Source organism: Strigops habroptila, chromosome 1, assembly GCF_004027225.2.
Source record: "Strigops habroptila isolate Jane chromosome 1, bStrHab1.2.pri, whole genome shotgun sequence".
NCBI lineage: Eukaryota > Metazoa > Chordata > Aves > Psittaciformes > Psittacidae > Strigops > Strigops habroptila.
The window spans coordinates 20,004,256-20,027,874 of record NC_044277.2 but is presented as its reverse complement, the minus strand read 5'-3'; the positions used below and the strand labels follow the sequence as shown (position 1 = coordinate 20,027,874).

The window sequence follows — 23,619 nt, the reverse complement described above, 5'->3', positions numbered from 1 at the left end:
TGACTTCAACGGGCACAGGAAATGATCTTTTGTATGTTGTTTAGTGATAAAACTCTGGCTCTTTTGGGAGTTAGGAGACAGCTGATTACTTGTGGGTGCACATGGAGTGTGTTACCAATTGCTAATATAAAACCTCTGCATCTTGAAACAGGAAGAGCAAGAAGAGAAGTAATAATCTTTAAATAGAAGAGATCAGCAAGATATTTCATGATTCATGTTTTACTGGTACTGTAATTGTGCTTATCTTTAATGTCTTATAAAAGCACTAGTCAATGGAGACATTTTCCAAAATGTCTAGAAACAGAGGTATATAAATATATTTTTTGATAGCAAATACATTTTCACCCTTCCACTTCTGATAACTTCATGTGCTGTGCAAAATCAGTCTAAATGGCCATATACACTTCTTTTTTTTAATCCTTCTTGACATGTATATTGTATCTTTTATAAAATTCTGTTGTTTTTAACCCCTGTGCTTTGGTTCCTTTTTTTTTATTTGTTTGTTTGTTGTTTTGTTTTTGTTACTTTCCCTAGACAATGGAGACAAGGAGATAGAATCTTATGAAGGTCTGTACATAAAGGAGGGTTTGTTTTTCACCTGAAAGCCTTTTTGAGAGGCTATATAGGGAAAAATAAACCCAACTGCAATTGATGTTACTGGAGTGCACAGATATAGTTGGAATTATTATAATAATTATTTAGTCTTTTTTTTTTTTTTTTTATATTCAGACCTGTGGCTTATAAATTGTACAGGGTTCTACAAGAAAAAAAAGACAGTATAAATAACACTATCTAAATATCATCATCACTGGAAAAGTACCTATACATGTACCCATTTTTAAATATCAAGGACTTACACTGCAGCAAATGAGAGTATTTCAATTAACCTACATATGCATGTACCTTTTCAGGATCAGCACTTCAGCCACATACTTAAATTTAAGCCTTTGTGGATATTTGATATGTTTAATGTTACCCATGCATTCAATCAGATCAATGTTTTTTTTTATTGCGATAATGTTATAATGTTATACAGTTTCTGAATTACTAGGTAATTTTCAAATAATATAGGAGCAAAAATAAAATGAATCAAGACAGTCTTTCAAAAAGTTATAATACTTCTGCTTAAAATTAAATCCCCTTATTTTGTACCATTAAAACCATTTAATTTGCTTAATAGCAAGTCTCAAGATATCAATTGCAGTCCTTGATTATACCACTGAGGGTCTATATGTAGTATTACTTTATTCGTCTCTCTCATCAGACTTTTTAATTTAGTATTTACATATTTAAAGTGTTTATTTCCATTTCGGAAGCAAAACTTCATGAAGAGAAATTTCTTTCTCAGATCATCATCCTAGTATATTAATTTCTTTGTGGTCTTATGTGTTGTGCAATGCTTATATGAGATACAGTCTAGATATGCCAGGAAATAATCATATCTAATCACATGATGTTTGCTGTCATTGCTGTATATGCGTTCATGTTTTACCACTCTTCCCTGCTCTTTGCTTAGTATATCTATTTAGACTGTGAGCTCTTTAGGGCAGCAATTGTGAAGTACTGCATATTTTTACTGTGTTTGATTAGAGAAGGTAGCAGTCTTATTTACATCATAGGTTCTACAGAGAGAAATATAATAAATACAATAAAATAATTATTTTTTATAGGAGTGCTAGAATTGCTTGCTCTGGTAAGTACTGCTGAGACTTAAGGAACTCTGTTTGCTTTTACTTGAAGTCTGAGTAATATTTTCCTGTAACTGTGTCTAAAGTAGTGTTTTGGAAAATCTGGGTTATGAAAAATTGCCAAATCCACAGATACTGAGTTTTAATATACAATCAGAGCATCATCAATGACTCAAGATACAGTAACTAGACCATTTCATGTTGAATTTTACATATATAAAGGTGGTAAACACTGTAGATAAAAAGCATAATCCTTAGATACAGCATTCATAGAGTTTTCTGTATAATTTTCTGTCATGAATTAAGAGATCATACTCTAATAACAATATGATTCTACTTTAAGGCTCTTTCTATACTTCCTTAGGATTTTCTAATCCTTCTTTTTAAGGGGAATAATAATTTTCTTTAGAAGGAATAACATTTTAAAAGAATAGCAGATTACCTAACTTCTGTCAGTGACAGAACACAATTATGACTAATAACAGGTTTTTACTGTGGAGAACTGAATTTTACAAAAAGATATTTTTAAGCAATTGAAATACCAGAATAAAATCATGGACTATGTTAAAGGGGTTTGTGTTATTAATTAACAATTAAAGCGGCAAGTAAACCTGAAAACTTTATAGACATTTGTATAGATTTTTTGTGAGTTATTATATGCACTGATGGTAATTAAAACAGTTGTTGGTTGGTGATAATTGGAACAGTTGTCTGTTGTTGGGAAGGATATATGTCCATACCAGAAGATGTCACTGTCACAGAGTAGTCCTTTCTGTGTTTACAGAAGCACATACTTGACTCAAATGAGAGAGGGGATTTTATATTGTATGGACACATGCTCTGAAACATGCACATGTATGCATGTTTTGTATGTCATTTAGTGACATGTATGTGTATGTTGTTTCTGTATTTTGAAATTAATGATTTTAGTGTTGACCAGATTAAGTTAGAATCATACTGAAGAAAAGAGTTAGTAGAAAATACTTTATAGACAAAAAGGAATGGGAAGTAATCTCGGTTTTGTGGAAGAGAAAAGGTTCTATGTTTGCCACTCCTGCCGTAGTCTCATTTAGTCAATATACATGTGAATAATCTGTATTTGTTACAAGGTTCAAACTGCATACCATTTCTTAGAATGTAGTAGAAATGCAAGTAGAAATAATGGAATAATTTGCAGTTTTGGAGATTTTTTTATTATAGTACAGTTCTTGGTGTAACATGGAATATGGTGTCCTTAAGGCTCTGTGACTAGGACTGGAAGGGGAGGAATCTACAGGAGAAAAAAGCTCTGAGTAACTGCTTTCCAGATTAGGGTCAGAATTAAAAGATAAAAAAAGATGAAATTTTGCTTGTATATTTTTTGAATTATACTAGATAGAGATATCTTGTTTCTAATGAACATTTGTAGAAAAACAATAAACTTTTTAGCAGTGAAATGGTTATGTACTCTTAAATGTTCTGTATTATTAGTGCTATAGATGATAAGTGAATACTGCAATATTTATAGTTCTTAAGGGTTAACAAGATTTTTTCATTTATGCGTGGATATATTTCTTTGTTCGTACTTGGTTTGGTGGAAGGATACACGCACTGACTGCTTGCTGCTAATTAAAATCGAACACCATAATGTGCTCTTGAATGTATTCAGTGTTGGCCTTTTCGGTTTGTTGTTAATTGCTAATCAGGCAGAGAATTTTTCCTGATACAGATTTTTTTCTTTTCCTCTTAAAAATAAACATGGACCTTCTTTCTTCATCCATACAAAAAAAAACCAAAACCAAAACCAAACCCCAAACATCTACCCAACCATAGAAACTAGAAAATTATTTCAGGCCAAAGTGGTGTAATGAAAACTTTAAGGACAAAAAGGAAGTGCTCAGAAATTTAGCAAGTAGCAGAGCTCGGTGAGGATCTGCCCTTCTGTTTATGCTCTATGGTACAGACTTTAAGTACGTGATCTCATAATAATCTTGTGTCTTGGGAAAGTTATTTCAGATGCTGTTAAAGCTGACATTAATGCTGATTAACTGTCCCCTCTAAACATCAGATGTGGGTGATCTAATTCCAGAATAAAATTATCTGTGAATGGAATTAACAGAGGTAGTTGATTAGGTTTAATCAGAGATAGCTATCAGCCATAACTCCAGTATTTATATCTCTCGGATATAATTTTAAAACTTTAAAAAGAAGATATCTGTACTGTCAATTGCATTGTTGGAACTCTTGCAGTATAGAGTGCAAAGTACTGAGACACTCTAATGGTTAGGAAAACAGATACTGTTAACAGACAGAAAGACAGGCTGCTTATTTTGATGGGCTATGTCTCATTCAGAACATAATTTCTCTGTTAAATGATACTTAATTTTGCAATATAAGAAGGAACTTTATTGTGTGTTTTCCAGTGCCCTAGCAGAGTTTGACGTGAGACAGACTATTACAATGCAATTACAGAGAACCTGTCATAACTCTGTCATACTTTATCATCAGCTGTGTTTTCACATGTTTTAAAAAATATGTGGCATATAAGTTTGGTTTTGGTTTTGGGGGTTTTTCTGTAAAAAGTGATTGATCACATGTATATAATACAGGATAGGAACTTGGACTACCTTCAGCTTGGCTAGGAACTTGATGACTTAGTCAAACACAGCAATTTATAAAATGAAGGTACATGTCTTTGCACCTGCCCCATTTTCGTGTGGATATTTCCATGGTACTTGCTTGCATGGGGTAACTTGCATTACGTGTGCCTGACAGGAAAGTAAAGAGAGTAGCTTAGTTAACGTCAGTAACAAGGCTGCCTTAAGATAACGCATGAATCTACCTAGGGTTTTTGATTTCAACTAGGAATTTACAAAATATACCTTGGGGTTTTACTTATGGATGCTTTTTTCACTCTCCTGAGAGGTGGCAGGTCCCTCAGCCCCTGAAGAATATTAAAATATTTTAGTTGTATTGGTACAATTTCCATAGAAAATCTTGAACAAATGTTACCTGTAACACAGGGCTTAGGGTGCTTACTTGAAAGGTTCTGACCTTTCAAGGGAAATAAGGGTTCATAATTTATTCTTAAATTGGTAAAAGGAGGAATTAAACACCTTGTTCCTTATGCCAGTTGAAGGTCTTACAGTCTAGGTCTGAGACTACAAAGAGCATAACGAAAAATAACTAGAGCCATACAGCTGTGCTCGAAACAGCTGATGTTTATTTATGTTTCAGGGTACCAACATGACAAAAACATTTTAGTTCAATTCTAGTGGAATCATTTTTTTAAATTCCTTGACACACCTTCTATGCATTCTTTTCTATGCAAGAAGTTTGACAGTATAGATGATGTCCCTGTGAAATACTGTAATTGGAATGTTCAATGTCATTATTTCAGTTGGCATTTAAATGTCATGATTTTATCACAGAATTATAGAGCAGAAATCTATGTAGAGATTAGTTTCCATGGCATAGGCTTTGATTATAGCCTAAATCTCTCTCTCCTTATCAACAATAACCTGTTAGAACAATTAGGTTTTAAATTATTATTACAACCTAGCTAAACCTGAAGCCAAATAATTCAGTGAGCTATTTGCTTGCACATAGATCTATATAAGTAATGAGAGAACTCTACAAAATTCTGGGAACAGAGAACATAAAAAAAATCAGGAAGTAATCACAATCTGAACCTTGAAAAACTGTTTATGTTGCATCACATCAAAACAGTGGTTAATGAATAACTGACATTTAAATTAAAGCAGGCATATGATACACCAGTTATTCAGCTCAACACTCTTCTATATAATTACTGTTGTTACTCTGGTATTAGATGAGCTTTGTCAAAAAGAAAGTTATGGTTCTTTATTAGTGCTACAAATATATTTATTTGTGTTGCTTCTCATTAATCATATTGTCACTATTGTTTCCAACTATTTTGGTGTTCTCTAATATTTGTGTATGCTCTAGGCAATTGTAGTTACTGATGGAAAAGTGTTTGTCTTTCTGAATTCTAACTACTCTGAAATCCAGATAAAAATCATATTATCCAGCAAATTGAGGATTTTCTTTTCCTCCAAACTGGAAAAAACATTTGCATTGTTTCTTCTGGTCATATTAAGGTACTGAGTATGCCCACTTATTTGCGATTTATACATGATTTTAAATATGGTCTACAAGAATAGAGGCTTGGACTTCTGTTTTGAGAAAAACTAAAGCAAAACCAAGCAGAAGATGCTTTTAAACCAATTATCTATTAATATATCTCTGCTTTCTCTGCCTTGGTACTTACTGTCTGCTTTCCGGTGCTTCAATAATTTAATAAGAAATAGTCAATAAGGGATATTAAGAGCTGCATATGACCATCATTACCTGCTAGAAGGATCTCATTGGAGTAAACCAGAGATATTAATGAAAAATAACACAAGGATTTATTTAACCTTTGATTCACTCAAAAAATAGTCTATGCTACAGACTGATGGTTTGTATGTTATTGTGAATGTCTCTTGTTTGATGTTTATCTTTTATTTGAACAGCTTGTAACAAAGCGTGCGTGTTTTTGTCTTGCTTTTTTTTTCCTGTCATACCTTGCTTAAACAAATGCAGCAGGAGATGAAGAAAACAAGCTTACTGGAGTTCAGGAATCGGAGGTTGAGGCAGGTCTGTCTGACCACAAGTGCCTATCTATCTCCTTCAGAAACATTTCCCTCTGAGCATGTAGGGAAGCTTTACCAGCCAGCCTATAAATATATTAGAAGTCAAAATCCAGACAACAATTATATCATTTTATGTGAGAACAAGACAAATTCGATATGACATAGTTTACCAGTTTGCAAATGCTTAAAATAGTTCAACCTGAAAAAAAATCGCTTAACTTTTTCACTTTTTTTTAATCCCTTTTTATGAAAGTACTCTCTCACTATGATCAAGTTACAGCCTTAGCAGATCTGGGTGCATACTCTTTAGATGTGTTTCCCTCTACTTTACATTGATGCTTTTTAGAAGCAGGAAAGTAAAGTATTGGATCATGACACATTTTTTCCGTACTTTGCATAGGCAGACTGATGATGCTGAACAAAAATAGTAGGAAACTGCATTACATGGAAATATTTTGAGTATTTTGTATAATGTCCCTCATCCTGCTTGGAAGACAGTTCAGTTGGTAGAAAAAGAAAGTTAGAGTGATGAGAAATAATAGATAGTAGTCAAATCGAACAGATGCAAATCTTTTTTTCAACTCAAATACTATCTGATTACAATATACAACTTTACCTTCTAATTTCAGAAAACACACACCATATAGGTTCAAAGACATTCAGAGATCTAAAGATTTTTTCAACCATCATTTTTCTGCTCTTGAGTTTCTTTTTCAAAGGAAGAATCATAAAAACATAAATGTGCATTTACATGCACTGTTAATAGGTTACATTCTGTTATCCCTGTTAAAAATTGTGACAATATGTAACTGTGGTGGATGTGGAAGAGCAGTACAGATAAGCTTTTCTGGTTATAAATATTTAGGGCTAAACCAAGCCTGAATTTAGCTGCCTAAAAGTAGGCAGTGCGATATGTACCTTGAGGCCCATGGGATGAAGCCCACAGAACGATAATGCACTGAGGGTATTATTGCAGTCATGTGGAGAGAATGAAGTGCTCCAGAAAGGTGGCTCAAAAAAATGACAAGCTGAGCAAGAAACACATTTATTAATAGCTGGTAAGAAAAATTACTAGCTAAACATAAGTATGCCTAAAATGCCATCCCTCCTTAAAAGTGTGCCTGAATCGATTTCTTTGGAATCCTTCTTTGGACCCTATTCCCATTGTTATTTAAGAGGAGAAAATATGGATCAATATTTTCTTCTTAAAACAAAGTAAGGAATAATTGCTATGATAGGGCTCAATACTTGTTCAAAAATCTGGATGCTGGAGTAATTTCAAGATTTGCGAGCTGGAAAATGGGATTAATTTTTTTTTAATTGTAGTTTTCACTTAAGCATCCAAAGTGTCCTACAAGATATTTGCGTTCTCATTTTTCATTATAATACAGTTTACATCTTTTTTTGCTTTTGTTATGGTTCTGTCTCTGTGTATAGTTCCCTGGTGTATTGTGTACTGTTTACTCTTGTGTGGTTTGTGATAACTCAAGCATAGTGCATGGAATTGTGCTAACATAGCTTGCAAAATATTTGTGTGTGCTATAGTTACGTTTTTCATCATTGTAGCTGTTCCAATTGTTAATCATAATTGTCTGTTTTTAATGTTATAAAGATTGTGAGGAAAAACATCAAAACCCACCTGTTAATGGGCGAAAAGGCAAGTTGATTATGATATTGTTAGTGAATTGTGGGTGCTTGAGAGATTTTGCTTACGTTTTGCTGCATGTGTGTGTTTTGCTTAGTTCTACTAGCTCAAAATTAGTAAGTTCATGTATGTTCAATTTTACCTTGTTGTTTTACTTTTTGCACTTAAAATGATTATTTTCAACTGTGGTTTTAAAATCTTTTTTCTAATCAAAAGCTCCAGATTTTTGGTTTTTTTTTTTTTTTTTACAGCTAACCGTATAACTGAAGATGTAGCTTACACCACCTAGATACCTAGATATGTAATCGTGTTGCCTATTTAGAACTAGTGGGATAGTTTCTCTACTTTTATTTAGGAATTCTCAGTCTGCCTTGCCCTAAGAGACCAAGTACAGTTTGCAGACATCTACAAAACTGTCTGCATTGTGTTCCACTTTTTGCCAGGTCTATATACTTTCATGTCACTTGGCTATATATTCTAGAAGTTTGGCACATTTCTGCTAGTCACAGGAGAGATGGACCATTTTAATTAGCATATACTGGTAAAGAAAGGCTTGTGTTATTAGCAATCATCGCTATTGTCTAGTTCTTACTGTGTTCAATAGTCACTTCTGTTTCAAATGCTGTAGAAATAAGCTTAATTCAAGGCACTGAAATGTTAGCATGGAGATTAAAATTTATTATAAAAAAATAGAACAGCAGAGGTGCAATGAACAACCACAGCTTACTTTGTTTTATTGCAGTTCATGCTTCTAAATTGCTTTGATAAGTTTGAAGAAATCTGTTCTTGTTTTTCCATGTACTTCTAGAGACATATAACATTTAGACTTTGGCTCATTAATGTCTTGTGCCAGTGAATAGAATATCAGCTAAGGTAGTGCCTTGACTTTATTAAAATTTGGATATTCACTCTTACACTTCCACCTCTACCCCATGTGGAGAATAGCCCCAGTTACACTATTGTGGGCTATTCCTAGCTTTCTATTCCCTAGAAAAACTTAACAGAGGGAATACAGGTATCAGGAGAGTAGGGATTCAGTTTTGCTTTTGCTAGCTCACTGTGTTGCGGGGAAAACCACACTGGTTTTAATATGCTGTTTATTGTCCAGCGTAGACATGAGGTGCCTTTGCAGAGAGGGTGCTGTGTCGGGAGCCCAGCAGAGCAATGCACAGGGTCATTTCCCTTACTCTAGTGGCTGTGCCAGCATAGTCCTGAGTGAATTCAGAAGCTGGAATTCTGCTGCTGTAACTGTAATGCATGCTAATTACCAGATAGTTCGGTGCCTTATGCTTTTAAGATCCACATTTCAATCCTGGTAAATGTGGACGCTTTTGCCACTGACTTGGTGAAGCTGACAAACCAATAATCAATGACTAAGTCAGGCTAAAGCTGATTTTGTTCTGTTTAGTTTTCACTCCTTTAGAATACCCAATAGTTTATATACTTAATTATAGAGCCTGAAAGATGTCCTGTGCACAATAAACTAAATATTACTAACCTGTATTTAAGGTAGTTTGTTTTCATATATTTATTAATTTCTTTAAAATGTCCAGTTTAGAAGTTTCTTCTGCAGAGCTCTTTTACTCCAGAAGATTGGTCTGTGCCTAACATTTGATTTCAAATATTTATTACCAAAATCACTATCCCTTTTATTTTTTTGTCAGGTCTTTTGCATTTCTCTTTCATGTATTTTGTATAGCACCTTTTGATCATTTGAGAAAAGGGTCCAGGTAATTCTGTCCTTTACTGTATTAATTTAGGGTGCATAAAATGTGATACAGATACCAAAGCAAAATGTTAAGCCTTTCAGATTATCAGTTGCCTCACTCATTGGAATATTTTACATAATTACAGCACAACTTTGTCTATATTATGGGAAGCAGGAATGCTTTCCAGTTCTCATGTCCCAGGTTGAGAAGTGACTGGAGCCTGTTTGTATTTTGAGTCTATACCAAGACAACGCACAAGTCACCAAGTCATCCCCTTTCTATGCACTCTGATTTCTGCATGCATGGAAGCCCCACCATTCTGTGACCATTCTGGATGCCTGGAGGACTAGACTTGAAAGTATGCTGTATTCCAGACTTGCTGCACAGTTTAGACACAATCTAAAGAATTTAGCTGACTGGAGTGCAAACTATGCAGAATAAAGGGACCCTAGTCAAAGGAGTGATGACCTGCTCAACTGACTTGCAGAGATAGTGTGTATATATATGTCTTTTTGAAAAACAAGCATGTGGCTTTCATGCCAGAGGGTACTCATACTGCTGGCTGACCTGAGCATCTTCTTCCAACTAAGACCATTTGGGCTTCCTGGAAATGGGGCTTACACTTTGCCTGAACTACTAAACATGACTGGCGTGAGTCTCTTGCATGCTCTCTCTTCCCCTGGCCCACTGACTCTAGACTTCACTAAGAGAATATGTCAGGTTCTGAATTTTGCCTGGAAAATGATACTGAATGTGTTTTATGTGTGCTGTGACAATACTTGACATATTCATATGTATTATGAGTACCCAGACTAATACTGAATTTTAGTTAAATTCTAGTTCAAGGAAAGTAAGGCTTAAGTAAGGTATAGACCTGTTGAGTTGTAGGTAGGCACATAACTACAATCTGCACACTGGAAAAATGGTGAAATAAGAAAAAAAACCAAATCCAAAAAACAAAAACAAAACCCAACTCAACACCACAAACCAGTAGAAGTATAGAGTTCTCCAGACTGAAGAACCTAAATTCTGCTGAAATTCCTGATTATATAGGTGACTGTTTTATAAATTTAACTCTAAAACTACCAGGGAAATATGACAAATTAGAAAGAGTCTAACTATTCACTCGCCCGTAAATAGGTTCAAATTTGACTTTTTTATACAAAATGTGGGGTGGCATCTTTCAAAATTACATCATAATATAAAGCAGCATTTCTAAGATTGGTACATGACAGTGTGATTTCATTTTGCCTGTTAGTCAAACATAGTTTGTCTGGTTACTAATTTAACATTTTATAATTTTATAAGTAATGCTGAAAAATAGCAAAGGTGTTTTGCTGTGGAGAGCATTTGCATGTAAAGATGCATGTAAAATTTACATGTAAATTGAATAGGAATACTTGTATTGAACTTGAATTGAATAGGAAAACTTGTACGTTATTAATTAGTAGTATTGACATTCTAAAGAACCTGGAGCTTTATGAAGAAACAAATATATATTTTTCATCTTTCTGTAATGCATTTATTGTATTTCTCTATCGGTTGGCATTAGTGCTTAAAACTACTGGCTTATTTTTAGAACCATTTTTTAAATGGAATAACTTTTTAACATTTTGAAATTGTGCCATAAACTTCAGTCTTAAGTGCACTTAGAAATGACAGAACACCTGTGATTGCTCACAGAGCTTTTTTTTTTTTTGGGGTGTGTGTGTGAGAGAAAGATGTATGGTCATATAATAATAAATTATCTTTCTGCATAGGAAATGTTTAAAGGTATTAGATTATAAGATTGCAGGTTTTCAGTAAATATTAAAAAACCTGGAAAAAAACCCAACCCAAAACCAAACCTATACCACGATAAACCTTCCATTCTGCATTCTGAGTGGATTTGTGGGCTGTTCATATTTACTTGTGTGCAAAGCACTTGCTGACACCGAAGGAATAGGAATGCAAACAAGCAGACTATGGGAGAGAGGTGCAGATCAGGCCCTTGCATTTTGCTCCACATTTATGTTCATCATTACTTGTAATTTGCATTATTTATATTAATTAATCATTTGACTCTGGTGATATTTTGACTTTTTTTGTGTTTATCTTTCATAGCAGCATGAGGATAGCTATACTGGGTCTGACTAAAAATCTGTCTAGTCCAGTGTCTGGTCTTTAGCAGACCAGGTGTGGATGCTGGGGGAAAAGAATATGAGCAGAACGAGTGTGTAGTAGTGCTTTCCCAAGATACTGGATCCCCTATGACTTGTGCCTCTGGAATCTACAGAAACATCAGTGGTATCTTTACATGATGTCTTCATCTTCCTCATAGGCTCTCTGCACCCTCTCTCCTGTCTTAAATCCATTCTGCCAACACAAACCTGCTATGCTTATTCAAATGGGTGACTCAGTAAAGCTATTCTTCTGAGATATTCAAAATACTCCTACTGATAATAGGCCAGCAGGACAGCTGTATTGCATTCATTTCTAGCACGTTTCAGGCATACAACCAGAAGAGGGAGCAAAACTGCCATATTTTAAAAGCATTTAAGAAGCTGGGAAATAAACAAATCCTCCCCTGCCCAAGACAGTCCTGGAAAAAAAGCCTTGATAGTGGCTTAAAAACAATATATTTAGTTTGTGATATTTAAATATACTTTACTAATTATTTATACATGCATATTTAATGTACCATTGACTGTTTTTTCTTCTGACTGATCTAATGCATTTAAGTTTTTCTTCATGTTTTACAACTTTATTATATTTATAAAAGCAGCAACATGATACTTTGATTTTTAGCTAAAGGAGGACTGTGATTTTACTAAGCGATATTGCAACAAATACTCTCTGTGAGCTTGTTTGAATACCTCTACAATTTTTCTGTAAAATCAGCAATAGATTCAAATTAATTGAATGGGTTCAAATCAAGCAAAAGATTCAAATCAATATATTCCCCATATAGAGGGATCCACTAGTAAAACCTTTTTAAAAATAAGGTTAAACCAGAATTGATGGGATTTGCAGCTAGAGAATATGATGAGAAGAGACTTCTACTGGACTAGGCTTGTTAAGTGATTTACAGCTACAAATAATTAATGAAGAAAACATTTCTGGAGTAAAGAAGTAAACTACAGTGCATTTTTTTTTAAACTAGTAATGATAATATTAAATGTAGATATGTGGCAATATTTTTTATTGCCTGCCCAATGACTTCCATTAAAGTTCTTTTAATATATTCCCATTGCAGCCCTAGGGGATGAAGCCCAGGGGTTTTTTGCAGAATGTGTAATTCAGTAAGGAAGATGAAATCAAAACAATAAATAATTAGGATATGTCAGAATTTTAATTGGGATGCTGTATTACTTAAAACCACAATATAAGTGATATAAGACAATATAAGTGATGCTTACACAGCCATTTATGAACAACAGTTTATTTCTTTTAAAATGTTACTAACATATCCCAGCATTCATTTGTTCATCTGGCACAAATTTGCAAAGTATTTTCATGTAAAGGGGTGTGTGTGTGCATTTGCGTGCGTGCATGTGTGTGTGTGTGTAAAGATGTGTGTGCATGTGTGCTCATAAAACACAAAAGGAGAGGTGCTGTCCCTACCTTTATGCTGTCCAAATTTTACCAACATTTAGGACAATGCAAGGCCCAAATTCGTTTCACTCTTTGGAAGAAATCATCAGGTCTCTTATGAATGCTTTGAGCTCTAACATACAGAACCATTCTTTAAAATATTCTTCCAGTGTATAGAGATCAAAATGTAGATCAACTGTTACTGTGACAAAAGAGGAAGCTAAAAAGTTATGTCCTCAAATTTGCTGTGGCATATTACCTGGAGAGACAGGAGGTCTTGCTCTAAATTTATCAGAAAAAGACTATATGTGTGCCGTTATTTGTCTTCAGATATTGGGCGAGTCTAGTTCCTGTTACAGCAGGGTAGAGGATCATCAGCACCATTTTCCTGAGGCGTCTGAAGGTTTCTCTGATGTAGGAGCAGCAGCAGCCTGACATAAAGCCTTCATTGATGACTTAGTGTCACTTGGAGCTGGCCTTGGTGCCATTAGCAGCATGCTGGTGGTGGAAGGTGGGACTGGATTCATTCCAGATATAATGTAGTATGTCTGGGATAATTCATGTATCATGACTTGAAGCCATTTGCTTTCCCGTGATAGAGATGTGACACAGCTGAGAATATTTCTCCTTGTGTGAACTCTTGAGACTGGTGGTTTTTTAAAAATTTTCTTAGGGACTTTGTTTTGTAAATTAAAACTTTCATAACACAAATTTAGCCTTTTTTATGTCTTTAATTATTTTTCTTGTATTCTTCATGCATGAGTTAAAGATCCTGAGTATCTGATTCAAAGCATAGTTTCTCAGCTTTTGACAATTTATCCCATAGTTCTAATGGCTTATTGTGCTGCCTTGTGTTTAAGAAGCACTAGCCAAATCCACTTGTGACTCATTTTCACAGTAGTCACTGTACATTATTAAGAACATAATTCCTTTCTGAACATTCATCTTATAAAATTAAAAATAGAAGGAAGTTCTGAGGACTTTTCATTTGCAGGAAAATTATGTCCTAATGAAAATGTTAAAACTTTATGACAACCTAATTAAAAGTCTAAAACTAGAAATGCACTGATAAAAATTGCTTCACAGAAATTTTAGGTGCTGAAAAGAATATAATAGATGAGTGAATTTAATAAAAATAATACAAATTGAAATAAAAGAGAAAGTATATAAAATATGTCAAGCAAGGTGTAATTGTGAAAAGAGCTATTACTGTCTGTAGTGTGGAGACAAGAAAGGAGGGAGGTACTATTTGCATAATAAAACTCATCATTTGCATCTGGTATTTTGCTGCATCACCTTGTACTTCTGCAGTTTGCAGCATCATTCCAGTTAAACTGCAGCATTCCTGGTGCTAAGTCAGCATGTTTAGAAATTAAACAAATTTGGAAATATGCAACTATGCTTCTCATGTATTATTTCCATATTTTTCATATTGAATATTCTAAACAAAAATGTAAGACATGATGAGGTTGTACTTCACACTAGATGTACTGGAGAGCACCAACCCCCTCTCCCAGACAGCACAAGTGAGTATCATTCTCAAGAGGGAATGGCACACAACCAAGTGCCATCCTGACATGCAGTGGGAGAGCCCAGCTCCATAAATCACTGTGGTGGTGAGGGCAGGGGGTAGGTGCATCTAATGAAACGACTACATCTAGAGATTATACCTTTCATACTGATGGGAAAAATCTGGATCAGTGCACCTGTCAAATCTTTCTAGCCTTAGAGGTCCATCAGATATCTAAAATATTCTGACTCAAGATGCTCAATTTTTATATAATCTAGATGAAGTCTTTTTGCATAAATTTTCAATAATTTTACACCTTTCTTTATACATGTCAAAACTGATTATCACAACAGAAGACAGACTGAAGTTCATTTGTATGGGAAGTGAGAGTGATAAGAGGTGAATGATGAATTAGAAAACTGTATGGTTTCTTTCCAAATATTTACAATTTGGCAAAAGTTGGCTTTGGTTAAAACAACAAAGGTATAGATTGCAGCCCTTTGCCTTGGTGAAAAAAAAAAAAATTTAGAGATTATAATGCTTATTTATCTAACCAGGGAGGAGACAGGAAGCCTGACATTAAGCATTTTGTCTATTCATCTGCATCTCTTACTAGTTCCTAAACAGAAAGTACTCATTTATCAACCTATTTTCTTAGCTTTGTAGAGCTTAGAGATAAAAATGGCATTAAAAAATAGTGAAGAAGAGGTTGAATGTTAGAATAAATCTAATGGATGTATCTATTTTAATTTCTGAATTGCAATAATAATGATTACTAGCCGAACTCTTGAAATTTTCTAGAAGTGAATGAAGTCTTTTCACCTGATCTGGAGTACCTCCTATCTGCATATACTAAATCTAGGAGTTGTACTTAACTGCTGATAAAATTAAGCAGCCATTTGAATTTAATGCTGACATGCCATAAGAATAACTAAAGCTATAGAAAGATGTCATTGGAAGTCTGAAAGTGTTTACATGCTCATTCTATCACTTCTAGTATAAACATAAAAAAGTAGCATGTCTTGCTGGTTATAATAGTGATTTTGGGTTTTTTTTTAAGGTTAACATATGGCAAAAGTATTTATTCAAAGAGTTATATTTGTGTTTTATTTTTATTTGGTCATGTTTGTCAATTCAAGTGTTATTATAGAAGCAGTTCTAGAGTCCTCTCAAGTGAGTTAGCTATTTTCTAGATACTCAGTTCTCAAAAATTAGCAAGGCTTAGGAAAGCTTTTCTTTTGGTAGGGAACTTCGGTATGATGAGTGATTTTGCTGACTGAGCAAACTACAGTATTTAGGTTCAGAACTGAATCAGGAGTTCTGAGAAAGAACTCTGACCGAGAAGGTCCTTGTCTTGTGAAACTGTGATAAATCTAGCATGGAAATCACTCTGGGCTTCCTGGTATTCTCCAGTATTTAGACTATTCATTATATATCCTGGCAAAATTCCATGTTTGACATTATTGTCTGCCTACTTTTTATCTTATTTTAAATATCTCCACTATTAGACCTAAATGATTGTCTAATTTTTATTTATTTTTTTTCCTAGCACTGACTATTCCTTAAATTCAAAGGTAGCTTTACTAAGGTCATTGAATTTTTTTTTGTGTGTTAGCTAAGAAGACACTTATGGACTCATCCAAGGAAAAGGAAGCATAGAGGGCATCAGTATATATTTTATTGCTAAATGTGTATTTTCATAGAGAAAAGGAAAGAATCATATTTTTGTAGGAAGAAATATAATAAGATTTTATTTACACAGATTGGAAACAGAATCTTTCTTTTGAAATTTCTTATTTAGCGCTTAGAACATATGGTGCTTCAAAGATTACAGTTTCTGTTCTAGCATGCATATCTGTGGTGTCATGAAATCATTATTTATTGATGTATTACTTGAAGCCTGCAACTCCATCATTTGCAAAAATCAAAGCCACCTTTTAAAGAACAGCAGCCTGCCATAGCACAACAACAGCCACAGATAAGAAGGCTACAGGATGCCTAGAGATAACATTTTTAATGTTTACATTTTGAATGCCAAATGTCCATCAGTCTCATCTAAACCTCATTCATCAAAAAAAAAAAAAAAAAAAAAAAAAAAACTCATAGGCCATAAAAGTGGTTATATCTGCACGAGATGGCTGTGAGGAACTTTGCGCTTAGCAGGGTCAGCAAAATAAGCAGATTCTTAACAGCCCAAAGCAGAAATGGAGTTTATGGTATTGAATCTGTCCTTTTCCAAGCAGTTAGGCCAGAAATACCGGTTTCAGGATAGAGGATCCATAACTAGCAAAAGAGTTTTTATTGAATAACTTAATCTGCCTAAAATAAAAACCAAATTCAAATTAAATCCCAGATTTAGAAAGTAAATGAAACCCAGTTTTGGCTTAACAATACATTGTTAAAAATACTTTGCCAGTTTAGAGTAATCATACGTGATTGCTGGCTCACTTTTATTTTGGATTTTTTTTATTATCATTTATTTATAAGTTTGCAAAGGTTTTATACCAAAATATTTTAAACTTCCTTTTTAATTTACAGAAACAAAAAGATATTGTGAGAAGCTGTAGAATATAGAGTGCTAACTTTGAAAAATTGAAGAAATGATTGTGGTTTTTACTCCAGTTCTTAAATATCAGAAAGCAGAATATTTGGCACATCACATAGATACCAGTTTTCGTGTAGTGTGTTCTGTTTCATTGTTAAGATGTTTATAATTTTCTCCACCACAGGCTGCTAAATTAAAAAACTAATTAATTTTTTTTTTGCCATGTTAATGATAGTACATTTGTTTAGACCCAGTTGTCCCAAATGATACCAGCTGTCTTATAATGTTATGTAATATTTCTGATTTTTGTTTTTGGTTTATGCTAGAAGTTACATGGGAGGACCAGCAGAAAAAGGTGAATGGTACAATAACTGATGACAAACCATTGCCGAAAAAGAACCACCATTCTGAGCCAGGTTTGTCAGGGTTTGGAAAACCGCATGAAAGCATGAGACTATAAAAACACATTTCATGCTTTTGTAATGCGTGTGTGCTTGACTTACCTTATTTTTTTCACTTTGGTGTGAAATTTTTAGTGTGTAGAGACCATCTAGATTATATACTTCTGTTTTAGAATAGTCAAAATAGATCTGCTTTTGTAAACAATTGTGTTAGAATGCACTTGCATTAGAAGAGAAGTGTTCTGGCACAATATTAGACTTAGCCTGCTTTTTAGTTTTGAATTTTGTTATGATTTATCTATGTGTGCAAGCCTCAGGAATCCAAGTATGAGTTATGCTGATTCTTACGTTGTTGACCAAACCAAAGTACCTACTGCATGTATGGTGGGAAAGTCATCTTCTAAAGACTTGAATCTGAAACCTTCTTGCACCATCACACAAGGCAGAAATAATGTTTCAATGTAATTTTTTATACAAACTGCATTTTATACCTCCATCAGCTGAAGTTCTCAAATCTAAGAGAACTCTTCTTCCTCTATCCTGTACATGAGCAGATTTCTTCTGAAACTAGAAACTATCAGAAACTTTTGCATGCCCCAAATATAAAGTACAATTATTCTACCTCATCTTTGTTCCTACAAATGCATAGCAATAAAATTAAACCTAGTCATAATCACGGTGATTATGATTATGATAATAATATTATTGTTCTCTCCTCTGAATCAGACAATAAAAAGTCCTGGTCACATTGATTTATGCACTTGCAAAAGGCACTGTAATATTATGGTGATAAGCACATTGTAAAGAGTAGAAAGAAAAGGGAGGGAAAGGGAAGGAAAGGAAAGGAAGGGAAAGAAAGGGGAAAAAAAGATATCTTTACATTGCAAGTTTCATCCTGTATTTAAAGGATCTACTTGAGTGATGGAAATTTTTCAGTTCAAGAATACTTAGGTTCAGTTTTGGGCTGCAAATCTCTCTCTAATGGGCATATTAGTTGTCTCACTCTAACAGCACTTATCCCAATCACACAAGTTAAAGTTTACAAGATTGGCCAACTCTGCCACTTCCTAAATTAATGCTGTATTCTCAGTGTTGGCTCACCTACATAGAATCATAGAATCATAAAATGGTTTGGGTTGGAAGGGACTGTAAACATCATCTAGTTCCAACTCACCTGCCACAGGCAGGGGTACCTTCCACTAGATCAGGTTGCTCGAAGCCCCATCCAACCTGGCCTTGAACACTTCCAGGGGTGGGGCATCCAAAACTTCTCTGGGCAACCTGTGCCAGTGTCTCACTACCTTCACAGTGAAGAATTTCTTCCTATTGTCTGATCTAAATCTACCCCTCTTTCAGTATAAAGCCATTCCCCCTTGTCCTATCACTACATGCCCCTGTAAAAAGTCCCTCTCCAGATTTCTTGTAGGCCCCTTTAGGTACTGGAAGGCTGCTCTAGGGTCTCCCTGGAGCCTTCTCTTCTCCAGGCTGAACAAGCCCAACTCTCTCAGCCTGTCTTCATAGGACAGGTGCTCCAGCCCTCTGATCATCTTCGTGATCCTCCTCTGGACTCGTTCAAGCAGGTCCATGTCCCTCTTGTGTTGGGGTCCTCAGAGCTGAATGCAGTACTGCAGGCGGGGTCTCACATGCTGATCATTTCTAATTTTTTTTGTTGAAGCTCAACTACTTCGCAGCTGAAGGTGCAAGAGTCAGAACTGAAGAAGAGCAGCAAAATCTGGATTGACTCTGTAACACAGGAATTAGGGAACCTAACTGCAAAACGCCAGACCTGCAGTTGCATTTCCTTTTCCCTGACTATTTAGTGCTTCAGGGGAATTTACAGGAAAAGCAAGTACTGCTCATAAGAGTTAGGATCAGAATGTAACGTATCACACAGCTGAGTGTTTTTGTTACTGCATGACAGATTGAAAATACAATGTCTACAGATCTTCACTCTTGTCTTTCCAGGGCAAGTTCTGCTGAATAACGCGTCTGCCCAGAATTTTCCTTATGTAGTAGAAACATTATTTCTCTCCCAGCTGAGGTGGGCTTAGAACTGTGGTCTAGGCAAATGGCAAATTCATAGTTATTACCAATACTTGTTTAGAGCCACCTTCCCAATTTTTTAGAAACAGGAGCCATATTTTGTTAGACGGCTGTTTGAGGGGCATTCTAGATTTTGGAACATGAGTGAAAACTTCTAAGACAAAAAAAACCCAAAACACAAAACCCAGGTAGAAGAACAGAAATCAGAAACAAATATAGACATTAAAAAGTTGTCACTTTAGAAGTGTTTCATATGTTAAAACAATATTTATCTGACTTTTCTCCATTTTTCCCACTGGAACAGTACCACTGATCACCAGTGCTGCAGGGAATACACAAAATTGATTTGGAAAACCACAGTTGCCAAGATCTACAATAGATAGATACAAAATTGCGTAAAAATTGTGTTCTGCACTCTACAGTCGTAGGTCTTTCTGTGAGGGCTGATGCCTGATGAGAGCAAAAATTCTGCTCTGATTTACATTATCAGTAAAGTCCTCGATGATACGTTCACATGGGACAGTGGTACATGAGGCAGAAACATCTGGAGTGGTCATGAACATTCCACAATGGGCACCAAATACTGCATATCTATATGCAGTATAAGGATGCTTTTCCAGGCTGTTTCTCTCTGGTTTGTCAAAAAGCCCTAGGTACTAATGTGGTAGAAGTGAAGGAGTATCAGTATTACAAACCAAGGCAGCCTCCAGCAGTCACATGATGCGTGGCACACTACTGTCCCCTACAGACATCCCTCTATCATTACAGACAGTGCATTTCCAGGGCATAGCAGTCAGGACAGCTGGAAGGTGGTGCCATAACCCTGTATACTGAGTTATATTGTATCTCCGACCATGCTCTAGCACAAACGTAGCCTGGCGAATCTACCGAAGGAAGCTTGAAAGTCCTTGAAGGTTTTCAATATGGGGTTTACCCTCTGCACAGGACAGTGCTTTCTTTCATCTGAGAATGCTTTAAATGTTTAGATGTTGCACAGAAAACAGCGAGGTGAAACTAATGCAACTTAGTTCCTGGTTGCAACTGGCGGTATGCAGAGAGAAGCAAGGAGGAACACAGGCACCTCATGTTGCTGTTGCCCTGTTTTGATTGCCTTTTCATACAATGATTTTTCTGCTATAGCCTGTTATGGAAGCTTGTTGTGGTTTTATGTTCACTTTGTATGTTAAGAATTTAACCTAACCAGTCACATGGAAATAGCTATGGCAGTATTATAGCTAAGAAAATCTGTGAGAAAAAAGTAGATATTGATTACATAAATACCTTGAGTGAAGAACTGAGCTGTGAGCAAGTTGTAGATAAAAACATAAATAGATAATAAAATTACAGAATAACAGAATAACAGAAAAACAAAAATATATTACAAAACAGAAAATTACAGAAAAAGTAACAGCAATACTGAATCATGTGAAGTGTTAATATTCAAGAAATATGCATGACTAGAAAAGAGATTAGCAAATTTGTTGGAGGACAATTTAAGGTCATTAAATAAAGTAGTAAAATGGTTCTTATGTTTCTGGCTTTTCAATAGAAGATGCTGATAAAATGTTGCTCCTGAATATCAGAAATCAACATGTTTTCTTAACAGTGCCTGTAATCTCTAAGTTCTGAGGATATTTGCAAAACTATTGTTCCACATCTTACAAAGAGTCAATTGTAGTAACGCAAAGATTTTGAAGGATTGGAAGAGTAAAGTTGCAGAATCATAGGTAAGCATAGCATCAAAATTCAAGCCATGTCTTGAATGTGTGTGCCCTTCCTTTAGCCAATGTCAGCACTCTGTCAGAGATTACTGCATTCTTGGGACACCACTGCATCAAAGAGCATGTGGAGTAGTTATTTGTTCATATCTGATATTATTAAGTGTTTCTATTTTCAGCACCCCTGCCTCTTGAGCTCTAATAGATGGCATATGAAAGAAAGTGAATAAAATTCTCATCCTCTAATCATATTTCCTTGGCCAGTGAATTAAAAAAAAAAAAAAGGTGAAAAAAAGCAGCACAGTATGCAAACATTTCCACATGGTTTTGCGTTTGCATATATGAGGCCTTATGAGAAGAAGTTGGAAGGAAGAAAGCTATGGGTAGGGAATGTGTTCTGTACTGACAGAGGTAAGGTAAGGCAAGATACTGTTTTTCTTAAAAAGCAATGATTAGTATCATCACTAGACTCTCTTGAACACGTCAGAGTTGTTTAAAGGGAAAAAGCACAAAGTTTAGGGTATCAACACAGTGATGCTTAATTCTGTTGTCTGTCAGTTCTTTGGTACAGGTAATACAGAAGCTATCTTCATGAGACAGCAAAAGAAACACTATTGGTTTTCCCCTGTTCTTTCTACATGGAGACATTAGATTTGATGGTTATTATCTGGAAACCATCCTGTAATAGTTTCATTATTGTTGCCCATTGGAAAGATTGCAGTGTCATCAAATATCCAACCTTTGCCACAGATACTTTTAATTTCTCAGCAGTAGTTGAAGAACAGAACAATGGGAAAGTGCTGACATATTTTAATATGATTGACCAAAAGGAGACAGAATAGTTGAAATGGATTTATACATCTCAGAGTGTAGTGAAGTAAAAATGGAGTGTCCTTGTAATTATTTGGGGGAAAGCCATATTTCTTTAATATAATACTAAGCTTTTAGAGGACAATGGTAGGTTAGGCACATCAGAAAATACAAAGGCAATAGGTGCTTACAAATGGTAAGTCTTTATATATATATAAATTGGCTTTCAATTTGAAGGCTTGTTTTATCCATGGAACTTATATGTCTCTCTCTCTCCTGGGTAGTATTCCTTGACTGTACATAGACAATGTCTTTCAGAAATAATTTTAATGTGAATATAATTTTGTAGGTTATCTATTGCCATGGAATCAGCTGAAGTACTAAAATATTAAAAAATAATTCAAACCAAAGTCATGGTTAAAATTATAAAAAGTGAGATATGTAAGAAACAAGGAATGAATGAGGCTAGAAAAGGCAAAGTAATGATAGGACAGAGAGAGAGCAGAGAGCACACTAGAATTTCATATAAATGACATAATGAGTGTTGGATAAATAAAATTTATAGTTTTAAAGAAGGCAGCTGGTATAAAATTACCAGCTTGTGAAAAGGAGAGGAGCAGCGTGGAGTCATGGAGTAGTTCATGGTTGCTGAAGATGAAAACTGACTGGTCAGTAGAAGAGTTTTCAAAAGAAATGGATTGGGAAAGGGAAGAATAAAAAGTCCACGGCCCTGACAGTGTGCTGTGGAAGGTCTGGGGAAGAAGGTACAGAAAAAGATCTTACGACAATGCTGTGGAATCTTGAAGTGGATAAAATTTACAAAAAGAGACATGTTGAATCTATGAGGATTTTTTAACCTGTGACAAGTGGAAAGTAAAGTAGATTGAATATATGGCATGAATAATTGTTTTCCTGAAAACAAATGAGTGTTTGCACACTTTCCAGGGACTCATCTTAAGATTAATAAATAGTGTATTTAAAATAGACAGTCTTCTCATGTATTTGTGTATTTTAAAATTGGCTTTCATTTTTTCCCTATGCCACTTTGAAAGAAAATATGCCTAGTGTGGTCCAAAGTAACAAAGAATTGGGTTCCAGAGAGAAAAGGGAACTCTGTGGACGGGACTTGCAGGCCCAGTGTGAATAGGACAGTCAAATATTGCACTTCAGTGTTGTAGCCAAATTGCATTAATTCAGGGTATTACCGTAATTTACAGTGGATGAAACATAGTGAAGTGGGTTGAAAATGTCTTAAGCACATGCCTTTTTATATATATCCTTTTACTGCATTTTTGTGTTTTGGAAACCATTCCTGCAGTCTTAACTATGTGATCTCCTGGACA

At 35.0% G+C, this 23,619-nt stretch overlaps 1 protein-coding gene across 18 annotated transcripts in view; it reads left to right on the top strand.

Moving 5' to 3' along the window:
- The window catches only part of RIMS2 (regulating synaptic membrane exocytosis 2), a 451,752-nt gene that overhangs the window by 319,015 nt on the left and 109,118 nt on the right, over window positions 1–23,619 (top strand). The gene's annotated exons all lie outside the window — the stretch shown is intronic.